A 23756-nucleotide genomic window follows, 5' to 3' on the forward strand; every position below is an offset into this window, starting at 1 on the left:
TCCCTCCCACCCCCACCCCCCCTCCCTTCACTTCCCAGAGCAGAATACAGGGTTAAGAAAAAAAAAGAAAAAGAAAATTATAATAATTAAGAAAAAAGAAAAAAAAAGAGAGAAAGAAAAAAAAATATCATAATTAACCTTTAACTCCATAACTTATAAAACAATTCTCTATAATATTTGATATTCATTCATAAAATAAATAAAACTTTTTAATTCCATATTTTTTCTGAATATAATCTATCCACCTTCCCCATACAGTAATATATCTTTCTTGTGTATGATCCTTTAAATAAGCAGAAATTTTTGCCATTTCTGCAAAACTAGATACTTTAAATATCCATTCTTCTAAAGTAGGCAAAGAATCTTTCTTCCAATATAGACCTACTAGTAACCTTGCTGCAGTTAATAAATTCAACATCAAAGTAGTTTCTTTTTCATTTAAGTCAACAAAAATACCAAGTAAAAATAGTTGAGGAGTAAACTTTATCTTCTTTCTAAAAATCTTTTGAATGTTCCACCAAATCATAATCCAAAAAGCCTTTACTTTTTTACAATTCCACCAAATATGAAAGTATGTCGCATCATTATTGCCACATCTCCAACATTTGGGCTGTATGTTGGAATACATACAAGATAATTTTTTAGGATCTAAATGCCATCTATAAAACATTTTATAAAAATTTTCTCTCAAATTTTGAGCTTGTGTAAATTTAACATTTCTTATCCAAATTATCTCCCATAAATCCAATGAGATCGGCTCCTGTATATTCTGAGCCCATTTAATCATACAATCTTTAACCAATTCTGTTTCCGAATCTAACTCTAATAAAACATTATATATTCTTTTTATATGAGCCGGACCTTGGTTTTTAATCTGAATAACCAATTGTCTATCTTCTAGTGTTATAGTGTTATTTATTTATTTATTTATTTAAATTTTTAAAGCACCTATCTCCCTCAAAGACAGGCTATTTTCATTGACTGCAACTGTTGTAATTCTTTTGTTCTCATGAAAAGTAGAAATATGATGTCTCAAAGGAAGAACCTTAGTGATACAGTATATATATTTGTTTTATTTATTGAAGAATATATATATATGAGGTTACAAGTAGAGCAAGGATGGATGCACTACCCCCATCCTGCTCCTGCCAGAGATAATCAAAAAGTGTGACCATTGTTCTTTCCATCCCATATCCAGGCCTGAACCTTGACTGGAAGGGTTCCAGATAATCAACAACCTTTTCCAAAAAGAGAAGGTTGGAGTTAGGATAAAAATGATCCAATATGGTGGAGTCTAGCAATGGTCTCTTAAGAAGAGGGCAGACCACAGCCGCCTTAAAAGATTAGGGCACTATTCCCCTTTCATAGGGAAGCATTAATCACTGCCACAAACTACCCACATGTCACTTCCCAGGAAGCTTTCACAAGCCAGGAGAGACATGGATCTAAAACACAGGAGCTTGCGCTCATACTCCTTGGGATCCTGTCCACATACTCAGGAGCAATAGGGTCAAACCAGGTGCCCCCACAGGAGCAGCAACTACTATGATATCTAATTGAGAATAAATCTTAGTGATTTTGTCTTCCAGAAAATCAGTGAATTCTTCAGGGTGCCCCTTCAGGTACACCTCTGTATCCTCTTTCTCGAGAGGTAAGGTAAAAGGGTCATTGGCTAATTATCTGGAGACTCAATAAGTACAGAGAAGTAAACTTACATTTTGCCGCCTGAATTACCATGAGGTAGGCTTTTATGGCAGCTCTTACCCATGTTCGATTAAGTTCATTCTTTGTCTTCCACCAGCGGTGTTTTAGACATCTTTTAATCCATTTCATTTTTCTCAATTCCTCCATATATCACAGGGGACAAAGTGTCTACATCAGGGCTTTTCAACCTTTTCACCCATTGTACCATTTTTAGGATATGGCAACATCCGAGTACCACCAGCAAGGTGTCAAAAACTTGATGACCAAAATAAAAGAGGAAAAAAGTAATAAAGTACAGGTAGTCCTTGACTTACAACAGTTCGCTTAGTGACTGTTCAAAGTTACAATAGCACAGAAAAAAGTGCCCCCCAAGCCACAGCCGAGCAAGACACCTGCCTGCCCGCCTGGCGGCGCTCTTCCTCCTGTCCGAAGTTTTCGTTGTGAGCATTTCTGTTGAGGATTGGCAGCAGGGGTGGGGTGGGGGGTGTTTGGTTTTTATTCCCCCCGTCTGATGGGTGGTTGCAGTAGGTTTTGGTCACTTCACATGACTCTGAGACACTGTGACTATCATAAATATGAATCAGTTGCCAAGCATCTGAATGTAAATCACAAGACCCTGGAGATGCTGCAACATTCCAGCTGATTGGTGCTTCTTCAGGGCTCAGCAGAAGCACCAGGATCAGTGTCGAGCTCCAGCTGGAGCCTAGCACTGACCCTGGCGCTTCCGCTGAGCCCTGACAGCCCTGCAGCTCCAGCCATCTCTTGCAGCTCCAGCCATCTCTCGCTCTTGTGCAGTGCTGCCACCGGTTCAGCTCATTCCCCTCCCCTGCTACTTTTCTAGGATGGTCCCGTGCCAGGTGCCAATGTACCACAGGTGGTACCCGTACCACTGGTTGAAAAGCCCTGGTCTACATGTTAGGAGAAGTCTCATGAGTGCAATCCTATTCAGAGTCCCAGTGATCTTTTCTGTTCCAAGTAGCAACTAGGGACTTTGCAGGACTGTGCAGCAGATGATGAGATAAATGTAGACTATAATCTACCTTTATTTATTTTCAATATGAAAAGTGTTTGGGTAGCTTCTATGATGAGAGTTTATAGTCCTGGAAGTAGATTTTTTTATGCACTTGCTTCTGTAATATTCCTATATTCCTATATTTTCCATTTTTGTTCTATGCTTGTAATACCATGGCTATTTGTCTACTAACATCTCTAAACTTACAGTGATCTAAAAGATTTGTTTTAATATTTAAATGTATTTGGAAAAACATGTTCATAACAGAAGATATGAAGTCTCTGTTCTCTTTTTCCAAAGTATTTTACTTAGTGTGACTACCATCGGATGAATTGGTATAATAATAATAATAACAACAACAACAACAACAACAGTAGTAGTAGTAGTAGTAATAAAGTTGGAAGGGACCTTGGAGGTCATCAAGTCCAACCCCCTGCTCAGGCAGGAAACCCTACACCATTTCGGACAAATGGCTGTCCAGTCTCTTCTTAAAAACTTCCAGTGTTGGAGCATTCACCGCTTCTGGAGGCAGGTTGTTCCATTGCTTAATTGTTCTTAACTGTCAGGAAGTTTCTCCTTAGTTCTAGGTTGCTTCTCTCCTTGATTAGTTTCCATCTGTTGCTTCTTGTCCTGCCCTCAGACGCTTTGGAGAATAGCTTGACTCCCTCTTCTTTGTGGCAGCCCCTGAGATATTGGAACACTGCTATCATGTCCCCCCTCATCCTTCTCTTCATTAAATTAGACATACCCAATTCCAGCAACCGTTCCTTATATGCTTTAGCCTCCAGTCCCCTAATCATCTTTGTTGCTCTTCTCTTTTGTTGTTCATACTTCCTTAATGTCTGGTAAGCTGGCAGCAAATCTATACAGCAGTTGATTGAATATTCATCCGACAGCCAAGCCTCCTTAAGCAACCGCTCCCCCCCTTAGAAGTGTCCTGGGCAATGGCCTCTGCTCCTGCAAAGTCGAATGAATGGTTGTTGCTAGCCATGTGCACCCCACCAGGGTCCATGAGCATAGATTGGCTGTCAGACGGCATGAGCAACACGTGTGTGTGTGTGTGTGTGTGTGTGTGTGTGTGTGTGTGTGTGTAAGCAAAATTACATAAATTTACATGGATTGTCTGATGCAAAAACAGATATTGATTTTCTTCTCTTAAATGTGTTTTAAGGGATTGCATTTTGGAATGAAAGTAGTTTAAAATGATAGACTCATAATGAGATAACTTGAATGTTTTTTAACTTCAAAATCAGTAGAGTGAGTCCTTTCAGAATGCATCTCAGATTACTGTTAGTCCATCTGCATTCTTGTCATCTGGATATGATTCACCACATTTGGAGTGCACTGTATAAATCAACTAGTTGATATTGCGGTGGAAGTTAGATTGTGGAATCCTTGGTGCTCTCTGAGAACTGATGATGTCACCTAATCGGGTGATGAAATGCCTGCAAGCAAATAACCAAGCACATGCCTTCCTACATTTTCTCAGCTGGCCAAATGTGGATTGTAGGATTATTGGAAATGTAAATAGTTGCTTATTAGACCCTGTTAAGTGTCTGTGGAGATTCTTAGTCATCCAGGTCATGGTTGTCGCAAAGGTGCTTTTTCAAAAAGCAATTGGACTTTTTTTGTTTTTCCTTGAAGACATTTCGCTTCTCATCCATTCTTCAGTTTATGGATTCACTTCAGTTCAGAACTGAAGAAACTTCTAGGATGAGAAGAGAAACATCTTCAAAGAAAAACAAAGAAAGTCCAGTTGCCTTTTCAAAAAGCACCTTTGGGATGACCCTGTTGTGGTTTTTAAGTTGGAAGAAGTAGTATGGAACTTATAATCTCTTCCTTAGTTGTTGCAGGATTTAATTTTGTTTTTAAATTATTTTGTTTAACATGGCTTGTTGGTCACATGAAAGTTAAAAGACCTTCGCAACCTAATAAGCTAAAAATAAATCTCTTAGACCAGTGGTGGCGAACCTATGGCATGCATGCCAGAGGCAGCACTCAGAGCCCTCTCTGTGGGCACGCGTGCCGACATCCCAGCCCCACCTCACCTCACGGCCCCCACCTCACCAGCAGCCCTCCCGGAGGAGAGCCGCCCCTGAGCGCGGCCTACGTGGAGCAGCGCAGCCAAGAACATGGCAGCTGGGCAGTGGGGACAAGACGCCGCCCTTGTGCCCCATTGCGTACAGTTGATTCTACGGGGCGCAGGCAAGGGTATGGCTGCCATGGCACTGCTAGGCCGCCTGGGTGATCTGTGGAGGTGGTGGGTGGCCCTGTGGGCAGGGAGGGAGGGGCGGGGGCGGGATGGGGTGAGGTGGGGGCGGAGCAGGCAGGGTGGGGGCGGGACCTATTTTTGGTCACTTGGTCTCTAAAAGGTTTGCCATCACTGTCTTAGACAAATGTGAATATGTCTATGATGGTTTAACAGATTTTTGATGCTGAAATAAAAAAGCATTAGGCAACTATATGACAGGATAACATCTCTTCTTGTTGTGCCTTAATTAAAATTGCAATTCTTATTAAATGTTTATCTTTAAATTTTATTTTTATATTTATATTTACTCAAAACTGAACTTCTGAAGCAGGAATAGCAAAATGTGATCTCTTTTCATTTGAAAAATGAGATGCTAACCAGCAAATATGAAAAACAATATAAACATTTTAAGAATGTTTCAATTGTATGCATTTCATCCCAAATACATTTTCCTTCTATAGTGCTACAGTAATAGATTAGTTACTTTCTATCTGTTTCTGATTTTAGCAGCTGTGTAAAAGAAGGGGAAATTCTAGGTATGAGTTTCTGGGATCTCCTATAAAAGAATTTGTAAGCTATGAAAATTAGGGCATCAAAAGTGATTAATGATGGTGTTTTTAAACATATGGCTAGCAAAAAACTTGCAAGACATGAAAAATGAATATATGGGTACTAAGTAGAAATGGATGTTATGTGTTCCTAGAGAGAGCACATTAAAACTAGATCTATTTCAAGTGTTTGACTGGCTTATTAAAGGAAAGATCTACATAACAGCTAAAAGAGTGTTCAGATCTTCTTAAAATGTATTTTTCTAATTCATACAGGCAGCATGTTGTACTAATTAATTAACACAAAATAGTGTTTTTTTAATAGATCTAAAAATAAAGGCATAAAGTAGGACATAAGAAATACTGACTCTTCCCCCCCCCCCCCAACCTCAGTCCTTGCATTCATGGCTATTTGAATAGATGTAGCAGTAACATAGTATGTTAGTATTTCAGGGACAGGTGCCACTACCAAAGCAAAGATTGAGATTTCCCTCTTCTAACCTCAATAGTGCTGGGAGCCTGCCTTGCGTATTCTAACTTCTGTTCAGCAAGTCATGAATCTGGGTTTCCTTTTTTCCTCATCTTGTCTGAATACTTTCTTTTTGAATTTTTAATATGTAAATTTCATTAAAAATAAATGTACAAATATTTTTCCCCTTCCTCATAGAAACAGCTATTAAGTATTTTCTCTGACTTGCCAGAAATACTCAATTTTCAGACAGAGAAGAAGCATGGACAATTTCACACTTAATGATGAACACTTCAGAAAGTTCTGAATGCTGAAAAAAAAAGTGTTACACTGAAAATTGCAGCTGGCAGTATTCTCTATCAATCAATATTCATTTGAAGAGTTAGCTGTTGATCTAAGGGAGCAAATGCCATTCTGTCAAAAAAAGGGTGGGGGGGGGGTATTCCAGCATGACTTTTGAAAAAAGAATTATTTTTCTCTAATACATGTGTGCAGCTATTTTGCTGTGCATTCCAAGTGGATTGTTGGTGCAGTACTTTGGTTCTGCACCTGCATATGGAAATCTTGCTGAACATGGAAATCTGTTAAACATAATATTTACAATGGCTGGAAATTGGGGAGAAAGAAACGTATTTTTTTATATTTTATATTTCTCATTGTTTCCTGACTACATTTTCATTAGACGTATGGCTTGAGTCTATAGAAATAGTTTGAATGAGTGCAGGATTATCAATATGCTCAATGCCTCTAAATCCAAGAATGTGCCCTTCTTTGTGACTTGTGTAGCTATACTGTTAGAAAGCTGGCATATGACTCAGAAGCTTTTGATTTCTCTTAACCTTTCCTAAACATGCCCATATTGTCCATTTTTCTCCCTTTTGTGCTTGAATATACATTTGCATGGTTCAAATATTTAAATAAAAAGGAATAGGCACATACTATTCTACATTTATCAAACGGTGTAGGCCCTCAGTGTTCGGTACTATTTCTGCCTGAATCATTTTTAATTACATATTTTATTTGGAAAGTTAAACGTCCTATTTTATTCTTGAATCACTGTGATGTTTACCTCTCAGGAAATATATTTGTACAATCTACCTTGTTTATCATTTCAACTCTCCATTTTCTTTTGTATAAAAATTGGTTGTCTAAAACTTTAACATTCTAAACAGCTATAAAATATTGTGTGTAATTTATTTTTCCAAGCTGTTTTGTTATGGCTTTATGCATGTTTGTCTGCCCCATCAGGATTTTAACACTGTCAATAATCTTGCTTATCAAGCATTTCCAACACTCCCCTTTCCCCTGAAAAAGCTATTGCAATGTATTCATGCAGATTTACTTGCATACGGATCTTCACTCTGCCAGTTAACAAAGCAAGACTTCTTTTATTCTGGCTTCCCACTTGATTCCTGATTGATTTATGCTTGACAGATGAAATGCTGTCCTGTTCAGTGAATTAGCTGTTTGTGAATAACATTTCTGATGATTTGGTGTTGAAAATGGCAGGAATAATGAAAAAGATTTTCATTCCTTTATTTGTTGCTCTGTTGCTCTGTTTCTAATTGTTCCTTGGAGAATGAAGCTATTATAGTAACCTGGTGAGTGTGTGCATATAGCTGTATCTAGATATATACATCTCTTATAACTAACAATATTAAAATTACTCTTTTTCCCCCTTTTTTTGGAGAAGGCAGTCTTGAAAGGAAAAAAAAAAGTAATGTACAAGCAGATGTGCCGCTAGATCTACAGGCTTCTGCCAACCATATGGCATCTTAAAGAAAGATGGTTGGAGCGTCTGGATTAGCAAAGAGTTGGGATGGAAAGCCATGTGTCGTGTTGGTACAGGCAGTTGTTTTAGCTCTCTGTAAAAGGCTTCAGGAGATTGTGTAATGGAACAAATGGTACTGCAAGCCTAGTAACAGCCTTACCGCTGCTGGAGAGGCAATTGGCCCCCAGGCACCTACTGCTCCATCTTTTCCTTCCCCCTCCCATTCCCCCATTTGTTTATTAATATATTGGAAAATGGCATGATTTTATTCTCCTTTTTTTCTAGTATAAAGCTGCTGAGCCTTTCCCTGTTTTTTAAACTTTTTTCATTCGCAAGGAGGATTTTCAGTTTGATAGCTTTTTAAAATCGTTATAATTGTCAGTGTCCCATTTGTTTAAGAGGAGGGATATGAAATCAGGACCATTTTATCTTAATTTCTGATGTCTTTATAAGAAACATCTTCATTTCCTTTAACTGGGAAATGATAGCATTCTATGTGAAAGATGTTTAAGCCTAATATTCCTATTTCTATCAATATTTAGCAATTAATGGGGAATTAATATATTGCTGTGGAATTAGAAAGCTATCAATCTCTAATGAAAAACCAATTGTGATACCTTATTTTTAAGTAAATTTGGAGCTTTTGTGAATGAAATTGTTGTAATTATCTCTACTCACTAAGAGAATGGGGGATGAGTTTATGAAAACCCTCTGTTTCTCTGTTCAGCTGTTTCACAGGCTGATTAAAACAGCAACCAAAGGTCCAGTGCCTGTAAATTACTCAAATGTAATATAGCAATTACAGTTTTAATTGCAATACTAAGATTACTGTTTTTAAAAAGAAGGTTCTAAAAGATTTTGTGGAACCTGCTGATAAGAAGATCATGAAACAAAAAGCTTTGTGAAACAATTGCAAGACTACAGTTGCTAGTGTTGACTATCCCTTTACTCTGAGACTTTAATAGATGGTCTTTTCAGACATTACTTTTCAGTACAAAATGTGGGTATCACTTAGAGATGGTGTGCAGCTACCTGCATGATTGAACAGCTGTTTTTCCATTAGGTTCACCCTGATTGCTTGCATTGTGTGGGTAAGAGCTGCAGTTTTTCAAATGCATTGTTCAGAAAGTACACAATATTTTGCAATCAGTCGCATCAGAGAAAGCTTTAAGAATAAAATAATGTATATACTTTCCTGAGAGTAAGGACACGAGTACATACATAATGAAGCTATGCCCAAGTAAATAATAGTAGGATTGGGCTATGAAATTTTTGTTTATGGATAAAGCCTATCTTAGGTTCCAAATATATTTTTACAGGCTATATTATCTGCAATAGAGTTTTAAAAAACAATTTTTATATATCATCTCTTCCTTCATATTAATTACTTCATTTTTTTCAGGTCTCTTTCACCAGACTTCTTTATTTTCAAAATGTAAGCTGCATTATTGCGACAGTCTGTCTCAATGATTTCTAATTAGAGCATCTAAAGTAATCTGGAATTGTACTTGTCATTCATGTAAGCTGTGAGCCAAGGTATGGGATTATTTGATCTCATGAATAAAAGTGAAAGTAGCATGGAGTGCATTTTACTAGCTGAGGCTGATTTGTCATCTATTTGTCACCTTTCCGAGAGAAATATATCTTGGTCTTGTTTAGCCATGTTCAGATAACTTCAACAACATTCTATTGACTATAGTAGTGGAACAGCTTTTACGGTTTAGCTAATCTAAAAACAGTTGATATTTTACTGGCTGAGATTGTTGGATCTCTTGCATATTGGACACACTCATGTCTGACATTTACAAGTGTAACTCGTGGTCTGAATTACATAAACCTGGTTGTTCTCTTTTTTGCATTTTGTACCTGTTGTGCCTAAGAGTGTGAAGGGATGTTCCTTCGGGTACACCAAGTCATACTGAAAAAGACCAGCCTTGAAGGAACCAAATCATGATGTTCCTCTGGTTTAAAAAAGGCAATTTCAGAAGATGATGGTAAACAGCATAGCTTAGCTGTGTTGGTTGTCTTATTAGGTCTGTTCCGAAATCATATACTTTATTAAAAAGTTAACAAAAATTTTAGAATGAAAATGCAAACATTGTGCAAAAAAGTACTTCTCCTGATCTGGGGAGGGATGGGAATGTACACACCACTTTTTGCCAGCATGCATCTTAGTGTGTACAGAAACAGGAATTTCTCTGTTAGTGCTACTAAATCTGGCAGAGAAAGAATAGAACTCTAGGTTTTCGAGGATGCTATTAGTGAAAGAAATAACAGGAAAAGTAGTAGTAGCACTTAGTAGGAAACAGCCAGGGTGCTCCATGATTCTCTTGGAGAACATTTTACTGAGCACTTCCTTAAAATTGTCAGTTTTAGTTCTTTTAAGCTATGATTTGCTATTGATTGGAATGTTAACCTGTGTTGTTGTGCTGTATTATTACTAGTAGCAGTATTTGTCGTCTTTTCCTGATTTTCTACCAGGAAATATTAATTGACTGCGTGAATGGAACAATAGGCATTTTTAGATTTTTTAAAAAGAAATGGTATATTGTTTAGATTTATTATAAATATTATGGTTATAATGTTTACTTTCTCATTTGCTACCTCAAAGATTCTCACATTTTTAGTGAATCTGTGAGTCTAGTGAATCTGTGAGTTTAGTGAATCTGTGCACGAGAGATAGAAAGTTGCAGACTGAAATAAAGAATAAGAACTATTTTCATATTTCAATTAATATGAAGAACTTAGGGTTCATTTAAGAAAAGAAACAGAAAGCAGAGTTGTCTTCAACCTTCTGCAATTTGAATAATAGTGAAATTTCTTTAGTTTGTAGAAGGACACAGTAATTTGTATGTCAGAAATAAAAGGAATATTCACGCAGCACTTTTCCATTCATTTCTAAAAATCTATTTCTCCTCACAAGTACTGTATCTCACTTATGGGAATCTGATTTTTTTTTCTTCCCAGCTCTTCTAAAATTAATTGTTCAAAAAGTTTGGGTTATTATGATGTGTATGTATCAGAGGTCAATTTGCCCAAATAATGAAGTGATGGGGTGTTTTACCCATCACAGGGGTCTTTCTCCTCTTCATTTAGTATTTGACATCTTGAAGCTCCAGGAATGATTCAAAAGCATTCTGTCACTTTGAAAAAAGAAAGCATTCCATTACAAATGCAGAGTTGCTAATGTTTCTTTTTTTAACAGAGTTAATACAAACTGATACGTTTAATTTACATTGTTTTCTAAATTCCTTCAAATGCCTGATGAGTCTTAGGGCCTCCCATACGCTCTGCACATGCCATTAAACCCCAAAAAAGTCATTCTCTGTTCATTCTGCTTAAGCACCACAGGCACTGTCTGCTAGATGTCACTTCTTGGGAAGCTCACGCAGGGAGGTACTTTTTAAAGGCATTGTGATCTGAACAAGAAAGTTCAGATTGGGCTGCCAAGTCTTGATGGTTCAGAATTATTTCATAGCTTCTTATTAAAATTCAATTTAAAAAAGCATTAGTGATAAGGAGAGAAGTGAAATTATCATGAAGTTCTGAAGAAAAAGATGTCTTAAATAGGAACTAAGAACTTTTAGAGCCCTAGTTGTGGAAGTAATAAATAATAACGAAAGTGAGCAATAAAGCACTTACTTATTTTTTTTCTAACACAAATACACAAAAAATAAAATAAAACTAGAATACAATATTAATAAAATCATTTCTCCTTTCTTGTCTCAAGTTTCCAAGGAGGAAATACTAAATGTATATGAACATCTCTGAAAGTTCAATTTATGTGTTTCTATTGACTTGAGCAACCCAAAGGAAGACAAGTAGACCAGTATTAAAAATACATTTGATGACCTTATACCAAAATATATTAGATGCTGAGAATACCTAACACTTTTTCCCTTGTGCCACTTTTCTCTGATTGTTTATGCAAATTATGGGATGGAATAGGAAAAAGGAAATAAAGGCTAAATACAAATGTAACAGTTCAGTAGTGTCTCCTTTTTAATTTTTCCAATTACTTTTTACATCTTTCTTCTCTCAGCCCTCCATATCTTTTCTCCTGCAAGGTCTGCTCTGTTGATTCTCCAAGACACTGAAATGGGGGTTGAATCAGTTAATATCACTCTGGCATTGTTCTTTAGACCAAGATTTACCCCTCTTAACTGAGTATCTGATGAGGTTGCTTCTTGTTTACTTGTCCTATTGAATTCAGTGGGTGTCAACCATCCCACTGGTTGAGACAGCAAAGGAGACTCCTGGAACATGTTTTACCAAGGGTAGAACTTTACTGAAAATTCCATGTGAGTATAGAAGTGGAAAAGCCAATTGTAACATTTTTTTGCGCACAAACAGCATAGGAAAACTTCCCCTTGTCCCCTGGTCCTCCCACTGTCCATTGTCTAGCCAACCGGTTACACTCGCATTGTTTTGGAAATGGTGTCTCTGCCTCAGACTTTCCCAGCCGATGACCTTGAGTGCTGGATCTGTCTCAGTCGGCACACTTGCCTTCCTTTACCCTCGCCAATACCTTCCTTGCATTCCAATACCTTCCCTCCCCACTCCTGTTGCTGATGTCTGGTTGCAAGTAGGGTTTGCATAGCGAGCTGACCATGACATGGGGAATAATTGAGAACAGAATCTCTTGTTGAGAACCTCTTGTTTGCCCATCTCCAGTTCTTCATGGCACTGATTTTGTGATGTAAGGAAAAAATTAGGAATTATAGTTAAATTTTAGTTTGGTGCCAAACGTCTATGCAGAGAATTGGGATTAATATAGGAAAAGACTCACTCTGCTTGTGGTGAAATTGAAGAGACCCAGTAAAGGTTACTTTTCAGCTTAGAACTGTTTGTTTGTTTTTCTTGTAGCAAACATCATTTGACTTTCTATGCTTTAAGTGCAAATTATCCTGAAAGCTATGAAGAGATTAGAAAAATTTATACTAACAAAACTTTCTATTTTCTTACCTATGATTCTTAGAAAAGTTTGCAAATATTCATAGTAGTGAGTTTTAGCCACAAACTAAATCTGAAGTACTGTAGATAATATGTTTCCTTAGAAGTAGCTCTCCATGTTCAGTGGCATATCCTAGAAGGGATGCAGTCTTTATTCCATTTTAAGAATAAGATTATATTGATTTTTTTGCACAGAAACATTGCATTGGTTACTTAATGTGCAAAGATACTGAATTGTTGCAGACATCTACATGCCTCACTTGAGCTCTGGCAATTGAATATGTGAAGCTGTAATTGTCTGTGACGCAATATAATCTACATCTGTCAAGTGAAGGGTATATGAATTCCTAGTCCTTTCAAACACATATAACATTAGCAAGCTCTATAAAAGCATGTGAGGACTAATTTGAGGGTCTGTACTATTTAACATAAGCTAAGATTCCACCAAACTGATAATAACTTAACTCCCAAAATAATGTGTAGTGTTTTGAGGTTTTTTTTTTAAATTAAATCATGCTAGATCAGTGGTTCTCAACCTGTGGGTCGGGACCCCATTTGGGGTCAAACGACCATTTCACGGGGGTCGCCAAACAAGGCTGTCCACCATTTTTCCCCCCTTTTCTTTGGCCACGCCCCTGGCACCCAGTGATGTATAAGTGGTTGGGGGTCACCACAACATGGGGAACTGTATTATGGGGTCGTGGCATTAGAAAGGTTGAGAACCACTGTGCTAGATAATAAAGTGAAAGGGATTTGGGGAAATGGAGGTGTTGGTGTTGGTTAGTGTTGAAGCCATATAATGTGCATCATATCCCAATCTTAAAAGTACATAAATATTGCCCAGAATCATGGAATAGAAGACCTTTCAGCCTTATGAGTCTATGATTTGTGTCAGAAACTAATTTTTCTGATTGGGTATATGGCAATCCTCAGAATTCAAACACAGTGCACCAAAACAATTAACAACAATGAATCCACCAGAAACAATGGCTGATGTCTCATTTCCGAAAATGTCTGTTTAGGAATATCAGGGTTGTTGTAAAAAACAAATTATGTAAATATTTGAATACAAATATTTGCAAGCCGTTTGCAAGTCACACCTTGGGGCATAGCTTGAATATTCAAAAGACAAATTACTTGGGGCCCAGAGATAAAGGCCATCATTTTAAAAAATTTCTCAAGGATTTGTACCAGAGACATCACAGTCAAATAAAAATTAATATTGTGTTCTTTAAATCATCTCCCCTAACTGAATTTCAACAGGCCTTCTAAAAGAATCAGTTTCATGATGGTCAGAGACTATCCCGTTTTGTGCTTGTGGATGGATAAAAATTGTTAAAAGTGGGATTTTTTTTTAAAAAAGGCACAAAATTATACTTTGTTAAAAAGTGCGCTTTTTATGGATATGGTAATTTTCACTTAACAAAAAAGAAAAACAAAATTACCTGGGTACCATAGTTGAAAAAGAAGCTATTACGCAAGTAACAGCTTTTCATTTTTACATTCGAAAACATCTTCACCTCTCTGAAAAAAACAAACACCACGCTCTGCTTTTGCCAGCCATTTATTGCTTATCCTCTGTAGGGCTTGTAGCCTGTAATGCTTCTTTATTGTGCCAAGGCAGAATAATGATGTGTAGGTTCATTTTCTTGAGCAAGTTGTGGTTTTTTTGTTTTGCAAAATTCTTTGCCTGCAGTTTTGTATCAGAATCTTGATTCAGCTCAAGTGGCCTCTTTCAGTTACCGTGGTAACCAGCAGATGGGGTTGTCCGATAAGGGTCAGTAAGAAAGTTCCTACAGTATACAGTAGGAGCAGCTAAAGAACAAAGTTCTCAGTGCTGACAGCTCAGGCCTGGCCAGCCAGGAGTAGTTATCAGATTACTTATATTAAAACCTAATTAAGATGTGTGCCAGTAAGTGCAGCATAACGATTGGATTGGATTGGATTTGCTGGTTTAGCTGCTGCCATTTGTTGGAATTCAATCTCTCTGCTGTGCATGTTCATCTGTGCAGAGTTTAGCAGAAATTCATTATATCATAATCCAAATGGTGGGATAGTGGAAATATATTAATGGAATAGATTGATATTTGCTTGGGGGAAGGGGCTTTATCATTTACTATGAGCTCTGGTGATTAATTTTATGGTAAGTCATATTGATTTGGGTTACAGAGTTTATGGAACTCCACAAAAAACAGAAGTGACTGGGTAATAAAAAAAAATCTTAATGCTAACATTTTTTAGACTGGCTTACATCCTAGGTATCATTATGCCCCAGGTAAAACTACTTTTGATTTCATGTGCCCAGCCAGCTACCTTTTTAAGATTTGGAGCAGCAGAAGCACTTAGATCCAGCTGATATTCCAAAGGTTCATTTCTTATTTCTCTGGATCTGAATCATGATTTTCAGGCTGCATTTATCTAAGTTTTACATATGAAATTTACTTCTGTTGGGCAACATTCTTTTCCTCCCTTGAATCTCTGCTTGAGTGTTGGGGAAAAGGTCTCAAGAATTTCTCAAGGAACAGATTTAATAGGCTGAGAGGTAGAAGAAGTTAGTTTGCTTGCAAATTCCATTCTGTTAGCAGATAGAAAAGATTAAGTGCAATCACTGCTTTTTCTGTATGACATGTGAATAGATTTAGATATGTGTGTGTATTTACATTTTATAATTATGCTAAATTTATTATGTATTAATTTATAGGTGAATTAATCTATCATGCATGACTGGCACCTGTTCTGCTGATCCTCATCATTGTATAATAGGGAAATACAATTGCAAATTGATATTTAATAAACAATGAAGTCCTTAGCTGCTATTGTCACTTTTGTGGAATTTGCAGTCCCGGAAAACTTAGAATTATGTTAAAAGGAGCACCCCAAATAAGTAACGTTAAAGTATATATTCTTCCTAGTCAGAATAGGTTAATTTGCTTTCTTCTGAGATATTTCCCAGTATAATCTACAACCCTGAGCTTTCTTAATGTCTTCCATTCAAATGCTGAGAAAGGATTAGAGGGTGGTGAACATTTCCATCAGCCCCTTGTTGTGATCATATCGTTTTCTGGTTATTGTGGAATGTTGAAGGAAACGTCTTCATCATGGTTCAGTCCAAGCTGGGAATAAACAACATGGCAACTGCTTTAGAAAGAAGGTTGCAGTTTATTGAAGAGGAGAGCCAGAGAGAAAGATGGCTCTGTAAGAAAAAAAAGAGCGCACATGTAGGGAGTGGGTTTTTATACCCTCTGAAGCCTTTTGTTTGGAGTTGGCATGAACTTTGACCTGAGTCTGAGTCTGCCCCTTTGGCATCCGTGGGTTAATCCTATTATGTCCTGTCTTAGACTTTGGGTGGGGTATGTAGATTTTAGGTGTCTTTGTCTTCCTAAGATTCTAGCTGGAGAGCTCCAACCTTCCTGGATTATTTGCATCTGCATTTCTACAGAGCTGGTTTCTGCTTGGGGAAGGGAGACTTGGACCTATTAAGAAAACTGGGCATGCTTTTCTGCCTTTTTAAGATCCTTTGAGGAAATATAATATTCTGCCCTTTTAATATTTCCTACTCTGGGAAGTTGACTTCCCACATGTCCAATAAGGAAGGACCTTTTCCTCTGGTCTGCTCCAGGTGCCTAATAAAACCTACTGGTTTTGAAACAGCACATTCCTGAAGGACTTCCCAGAATGTGCCTGCCTCACCTTTAAAAATGGACTCAGATGCAATGGTTAACACTATTGTTCCTGAACAGGATTTATCTGGCCTTCAATCCAAGGGAGCTTCTTGGTGTTCCAAGGGGTTCTAGAAAATAAAGGTGAAGTAGTGTAAGAGATACCAAGAGTGAGGCTGCCATACAGCAAAAACACAGATATGAGTTTAAACTCAAATGCACACTTTGGAATAAGAATAATAAAGCATACTAAAGGATGAAGATAGTAAATACTGCCTGCAATCCTCATACATACAAAACCTCTATTTGTGATTGAATAACTGGGAGTGGGAATTAGCCGAGAGGAACAGACAGTCAATTTTATACAGAGAGAAACTTGGGGGGGGGGGAGTTGAAATAGGCGAAAACACTGACAAGCAGGAGTTGAGTTTAAATTGAGAAAAGGATATATAAATATATAGCTAGAGAACAAAGATGGAACTAGACCAGTGGTTCTCAACCTTTTTAATGCCGTGACCCCAACCGGTCGTAAGTCGAGGACTACCCAACCGATCGTAAATCGAGGACTACCCAACTGGTCGTTAAGTCAAGGACTACCCAACCGGTCGTAAGTCGAGGACTTTCCCTGCCCGGTAGCGCTGCGTATGCGTGGTGCCGCCCCCTGCGCCGGCCGAGGTGTAGCTGGAAAGGGGCAGCGACAGAGCAGGCTGACCACCGGCTGGGCCACCAGCTGGCCCAGCCCAAGGGAGTAAGGCAACCGCCGGGCCCCACATGCACCAGCAACCCTCCCTGCACCCGCCGGCCTCCAATCTCCCACCCCTGGCCCTCTTTTACTTACATTTTTAGTAGTTGCTCAGCAGGGAGGGGTGGAAGCTTCCAGACAGCTTGCCTTCACTGCAGACAACTTGCAGCATCATTTGCAGACTGGGGCTTTTGGCGGGCTTAGCAGGGCAGAGACAGCCTGGACAATTCCTATTGGCTTTTGAAAGCCAATAGAATTAGACTCTATTCAAGAGAGTCTATTCTATTGGCTTTCAAAAGCCAATAGAATAAAAGGGAGTAGCACAGCTAAGGAAAAGGAGGAAAAAATGGCGGACTGCGTTGTTTGGCGACCCCCGTGAAATGGTTGTTTGACCCCAAATGGGGTCGCGACCCACAGGTTGAGAACTGCTGAACTAGACAATCTCAGTCTGCTGAAGGAGTAAAGTTTCAGGTGGGTTCAAGACAACAGCTGTGGGAATTACTATGCAGAGCGGATGGCCCAGTGTGGGATTTGGCTGTCTATGCACAGGTTGAAAAGGAGAAGAGAAAATAAGAACCAAAAAGCAAACCCAAATTTGCTAACCTCAACTTTGCCAGTTAAGTTTTAATCGATGTGTTTGATTAACTCTTTGGGTAATTTAGTAGCAAATGCATTTTAGGATAATCACACTGCTGTTTTAGCAGAAGCAGTACTATTGCCAGCTTAGTCTCTGAATTGTAGAACTGTTAGGTCATAAACTAATTTACTGCATTCTAACCTACTTTGAAGACAAGTGCAGGAAGAACAGTTAAGTCTGTTTGTATGCATTACAGATTCCATTTACTTGATTAAACTGAAGTTTTTTTTCTGTCTTCATCGTGCTAAAACAAATTAGAAAGGTTCAGAGGAAAGAATAGGCATGGTGGTGCATTTTATCTGATGAGTTCTGAGAGCTCAAAATAGTTGCTTGCTTCTATGCTCTTTCTACATTTGTGAATCAACAGATATGAATACATCAAGCAGTATTATTAGATATAACTGAGCTGGGTCATTGCAGTGAAGTTATGCAGTATCTTTAGGATAAATTGCTGACATTTGCTTGGAGGTAGATGTCAGCTAGACAAATCCAGATGAGATGGCAGAGACTTCGTTTTACGTGGTTAGTTGCAATAGGTTTAGCAGGAGTCTTCAAACTTGGCTCTTTTATGACTTGTGGACTTCAACTCCCAGAATTCCTCAGCCAGCATGCCTGGCTGAGGAATTCTGGGAGTTGAAGTCCACAAGTCATAAAAGGGCCACATTTGAAGACCCCTGGGTTTGAGTCTCCTGATCTAATTACTGAAAGCTTTAAGGGAAATAATGAGAGGCTGGGTGCAAGTGTTGGTAAATGCATCCTTGGGTGCTTTAGAAGAAGCATTGATGCGGCCGTCCTCAAGAAGTCATTGTTCTATCCAGCTATTCTAGAAAATTAGTAACCTTCCCTTCTTAAAATGACTGGGTCCTAGTCAGGATTTAGTCCTGGGTTTGGGATTAAATTTGGTTTTTCTTCAGGGTTCCTGATGGGACTGGGTAAGAGAGGTGCCACAAAAGCTCTGTGTTATGGGGTGCCACAGGTCTCAGTCTTTTCCTGCTGTCTATAAGAGACTGTTGCATGAGGACATTTGCGTGTGTGTGTGTGTATATGTGTATGTAAAATCAGTTTATTATGTTACTGACTTTTTAGGCTTTAATTTCAGGTTATAATTTGTAAGTATTTGGACTCTTCAAAAATGGTGTGGCATACAAGCTAAGTGAATGAATGAATGGCTGAATAAATAGATAGACTACCATTACTTTTTTTTTTCATAGATCAGCCAAAGTTGGCTAGGTGCTGCCATCTACTGTGATAAAAGAAATAATAGAATAGAATAAACTCTATTTCTTTTCTTCCATTCACCCAAGATTACCTTAGGAAAACCTGGGCAATGAGTTGTGAATGCTTTCAACATTTCAAGATGACCCAATTGATTTCTATAGTTTATAGTCTGCAGCGTCTTAAGAAGCACCTTCTCCAAAATCTGCTCTCTCTTTCCCTAGACTCTGCACAGCACAACAATAACACTACTGTAGAGAAATGATTACTAGGAACAACTTAGTATTTGAGGGGGGATTGTTGTTCATATATTAATCTCACAGTTAACACAATGTTTTGAATCAAATAACACAATACAATCAATATGAAATCTTGTATTTACAAGCATGAAGTTGCACCTACAAATAGCATTAACAATTAGAATATTCTAGATAAAAGGCAAAACTTTGGAAGCCTAAAAAAATAAACAGGAATCTGTCTAGCAGCCAAAATATTGGTTAAGTATTAGGAGATTCCAAGGAGGGACTTGAAGACACAGGAATTTAAAAATGAGTGTCTACCCTTTTTTGTTGCAGATAAATTTCATTCTGCATTATGGAACTCACCTCCAAAGAAGATGTAGCAAGCTATTCTGCAAAGAAAGTCACAATTTATTGATGTAATCTTTCCCACATAGTAAATACATGATTAACTCTAGGGTTGTCATATTATATAGTTCTAGCATATCTTCTTCATCCTATATGGTATAGGTTTAGTTTTTAATATTCTGCCATTTTCTGAACATTCTGGTAGCCATAAAATAAAACCTTTGGAATTTTCCTCTGCATTTTCTTGCTAAAATGTATAGAGTTGAGCCACTCGTTATTACCAGTTTTATCTGAAGGAGTGACCACTGGGGGTCTCCGGGCTTCTGCAAAGTGCTGATATCTCAGATCAAGATGAGTAAAACAGCTTCGGAGATTTCATTTGCATAAATTTCCATCAGCTCCTGGTGATGTCAATAAGTCTCTCTTGGCTATGCTCCAGGGCTTACAAAGAGAACTCCTAGATCTTCCAGAGCTCCTTGAAAAGTCATTTATCTCAGTTCTGAACCTCAATATCATCCTCATAATGAGCACTGAAGACAAAGGAATTCTTGGGGTTCTTGGGGTGTGCTGAAAACCATCAGTGATTATGTTTAGGCAAATGCCTACAGAGCAGTTTTGATTCTCAACAATCATCCTATTTTTAACTTGTCCTAGTTACATTCACTTTTACATGCACCCCTTTCCACATCTGAAAATATTACTAGGGGTGATAGGAAACAGGCCCAGTGGCACATTGCCTTCCCTTCAACATCTTTGAATGGCAACTAAGGCCATCATTCATATAACTGGGTTAGAATTTCTGGCAGCATTTGGAATACTATGCACTTTTGCAAGTAAGTTTCACAATTGTATCATTGAAGGTGTATCAGAAAACCCAACAGTGGTCAGAAAAATGATATCACTGCTGCACTTACCATGCCATATGCAACTGGGTACCTCCTGCATACTTCCTGTTGCGATATGTCACATGTCTTAGTGAACAGGCATGTCTTCATGAACAAATTCAATCATGCAAGTGTGTCATTCCACAAGGGGGAATTATGTAGTTTAGTGATGTGTTCCATTTGTTAACACTGAAGCAACTTAGCCCTGGGAGATGCATTTATTTTCTGTTGGGCAGACCATTTCTGTACATCTTCTCATTCTTATCCAAGTTTATAGTGAAGGATAAACTCTGCTAATGAGACGTGACGGTTTCACATCCAAGCTTTGGCCTCTCTAATGGGATTATGTTCACCTCTTAAGACATTCAGATTTACTGATCCTCCACAAGGAGATCTATACCATCTCGAACTCAGGTTTAAAGCTTCAGGGACTGAGTCACAACTGGCCTTTCTGCTGTAATAGAGGTTATTTTCTTGACATAAAGGAAGCCATTTATGGAGAAGTCCTGTCCAATTCGTCACAAACACATGGAGGTTTCCATGATCACGTTTCCCTAGTTGGCCACACTATTTTTGTTAACATTGAAATGGAGTGATTGGTTGTGTCCTTGCAGTTATTTTGACAATTTACTGTCAAGTTGCAGGTATTTCATATTTTTCAGGACATGGTGGTCAAATGTTTCATGAAAGCATCTTTCATTTATTCCTGCCTGTGTTTCTGTGGGTACCAACCTGGAATTTGTCATTGGACTAATTATATTGATGTCACAGGTGTTTGAACATAAGGCTGCTTGTTTATATTATTTGCTGTCTGCTGCTGCTTTCTTAGCTGCTGAAACAACAGCCAGGCAAACTAGTGAACTGTGCTGTCTTACCTCTCCAGGCAAACAACCCCAGTCTTTCATTCCTCTCCTTTCCATCTCAGTCAGGACATGAACCTGCCAGCCTTTTCACTTCCTCTTTACCCCCTTAACCTGGAATCAGAACTTGTTAGTTCTCTGTTGTTGTTGTTGTTGTTATTTTGGAATGGTCATCAGGGAGATTGCATGAACTTCCCTCTTCCCATTTTGGAGCTAGAGAGAATCAGTCTGTTCTAATGGCTGTTGGATCAGGCTTCAGGGTAGGAGCTGTGTCCAAAGGCCTGCATAGTAGCAGTATGGATTGTAAGAGTGTTCACAGGGTATGGTTAAAAAAAAAAGTCAAGATGGTGGCTGTGATGGTACAGTTGAAGCTCTGTCCATTTAAAAAAAAACAGCAAATTTTGATCACACTTTTATGGCCACCGTCTTGACTTTTTTCACCATACTCTGCAACACCCCTGACAGGTTCAGGTTCCCACCCAAATTTCTGAGCACTAGAATGAAGCAATATTTCTTAATTTCATAGATGTCAATCAGAAGGCAAGTAATTTTTATTGGCTATAGCAGTTGTCTTCAAAAGCAGGAATGGAAGGCAAAAAGCATGTCTTGGGCAGAAGACATTCCAAGGACCCTGTGCTGCTGAAGTTGGTCAAAGAAAGCAAGGCTGCTTATGACTGCTATCTGCCTCTCCAGCTCAACACTTTGGCTGTGGAAATAACGTTGTATTCCCAGTTTCAGAACATAAGCAGAAGCACAGAGAAATAGCAGAACCAGGTAGTGGTGTTTTAATGCTGCTTGCTGGGCTGACTATTCTTCTCATCTACCATCACTAGGAGGGAACTGAGAAACAGGTACCATAACATGCCCCAGTACTTGAAAGCCCCTTGCTTGGGGCCAGGAGGGTGATGGGCAGAACAAGTTGCCCCATCACTAAGTGGCTGAGAGGGCTTCTCCTTCCCAAAGTGTCATGTTTGAATTGGCTACTTGTGGCAATAAATAGCTGTTGTGTGGCTCAAAAGCAAACAAGCTGTCCAGAGTCATCCTGATGCCAAAATCAAAATAAACAAATCATCAATCAGACAACAAAAAAAAACAGGTCAAACATTTGCTACAGAAGGTAGACAGGAGGTGAATGAAAAGAATAAATCAGTCAAAACACGTTCCTTATTCAAGATTGAGTGAAGTAGGTGAACAGATTAGAATTGATTTGCAATGGCTGTTGTGGAATACAAATGAGAAAAGAGGTTTCAAAGGATGCTGTATGTTTGAACAGCAGAATAAAAGAGTTTATAAAGACATGCAAATCTTGTTAAGCAAGAAAAATTCAGCCTAAATCAATTAAAAAACAAACACCAAAGCCTCACAACTATAAAAACTAGAATAAGAATTAGTACAGAAACTGGAAAAGAAATTCCAATGTATTGTTGGTATGGCTGGCATCTGTACTCCTGGTTCAAAAAAGGCGTTCTTGTCTACTTAGGGATTTGATTCATAAAATTGGAAGGGAGCACACACAACCCATGAAATTTCCCCATTGCTTAGGCAAGAGAAATTCAGCCTAAATCAATTAAAAAACAAACACCAAAGCCTCATAACTATAAAAACTAGAATTAGTACAGAAATTTGAAAAGAAATTCCAATGTATTGTTGATCCAGTTTTCTGGGAAACCATGTAAATCAATGAACTCTATCCTTCAAAAATATTAAATCAAACAGTTGTCTTAATATACAGCATGAAAATGCCCTTGGATCATCCCAAAAGACATATTCCAAGATTTTTTTTCATACAGTTTGCATTGATTAATGACATCTCATCAAATATATGTGTACATCAGAGACTAAGGAGTAGGTTGAATGGCTCCAGGTTTTGGTTTTATACATCTCCCTTTGACTGTCTCAAATATGTATTCTGTAGCTATTGTTTTAAACTGTGAAAAAATAGGAATTTCATTTCTGGCAAAATATATAGAGGGTCCAGGTTGTCATATAACTGATAATAAGTGCTGTTTGCACCAACCACTGTTTTAGTAACATTGCATTACAACATGGTGTATGTCTATAACCAGGAGACAGACGTTGAGTGTTTTTTTTTTATTATGTAAATGTTTTATGGGTATCTTGGGCTGATAAATATATAGCTGTTTAGTTTGGGAGGGAGGACCTTATTTAATTAAAAAACATCAAAATCTCAATAGATCTAAGCCCGGATTATATTTTTACAATCAATATTATAAATTGTACATAAATAATTTATAACAGTAACTGTAAAGCTATACTGTTTCCTAGCTCTGAATAGGAATGTGATTTATAGTGCATTGTGCATTGTGTATCACATGAAGTATTAGTACTGCTTTATTAAGCCTTAGTAAGACCACACTTAGAATAATGCATCCAGTTTTGGTCACCATATTATAAAAAACGATGTTGAAAAGAGTGCAGAAAAGAGCAATAAAGATGATTAGGG

General features: G+C 38.0%; 1 protein-coding gene across 3 annotated transcripts in view; it reads left to right on the forward strand.

Moving 5' to 3' along the window:
• Positions 1-23756, forward strand: part of SDCCAG8 (SHH signaling and ciliogenesis regulator SDCCAG8) — a 111323-nt gene that overhangs the window by 85545 nt on the left and 2022 nt on the right. The gene's annotated exons all lie outside the window — the stretch shown is intronic.

Source organism: Crotalus tigris, unplaced genomic scaffold (genome assembly GCF_016545835.1).
Source record: "Crotalus tigris isolate CLP2741 ecotype Arizona unplaced genomic scaffold, ASM1654583v1 scf7180000020324.788712, whole genome shotgun sequence".
NCBI lineage: Eukaryota > Metazoa > Chordata > Lepidosauria > Squamata > Viperidae > Crotalus > Crotalus tigris.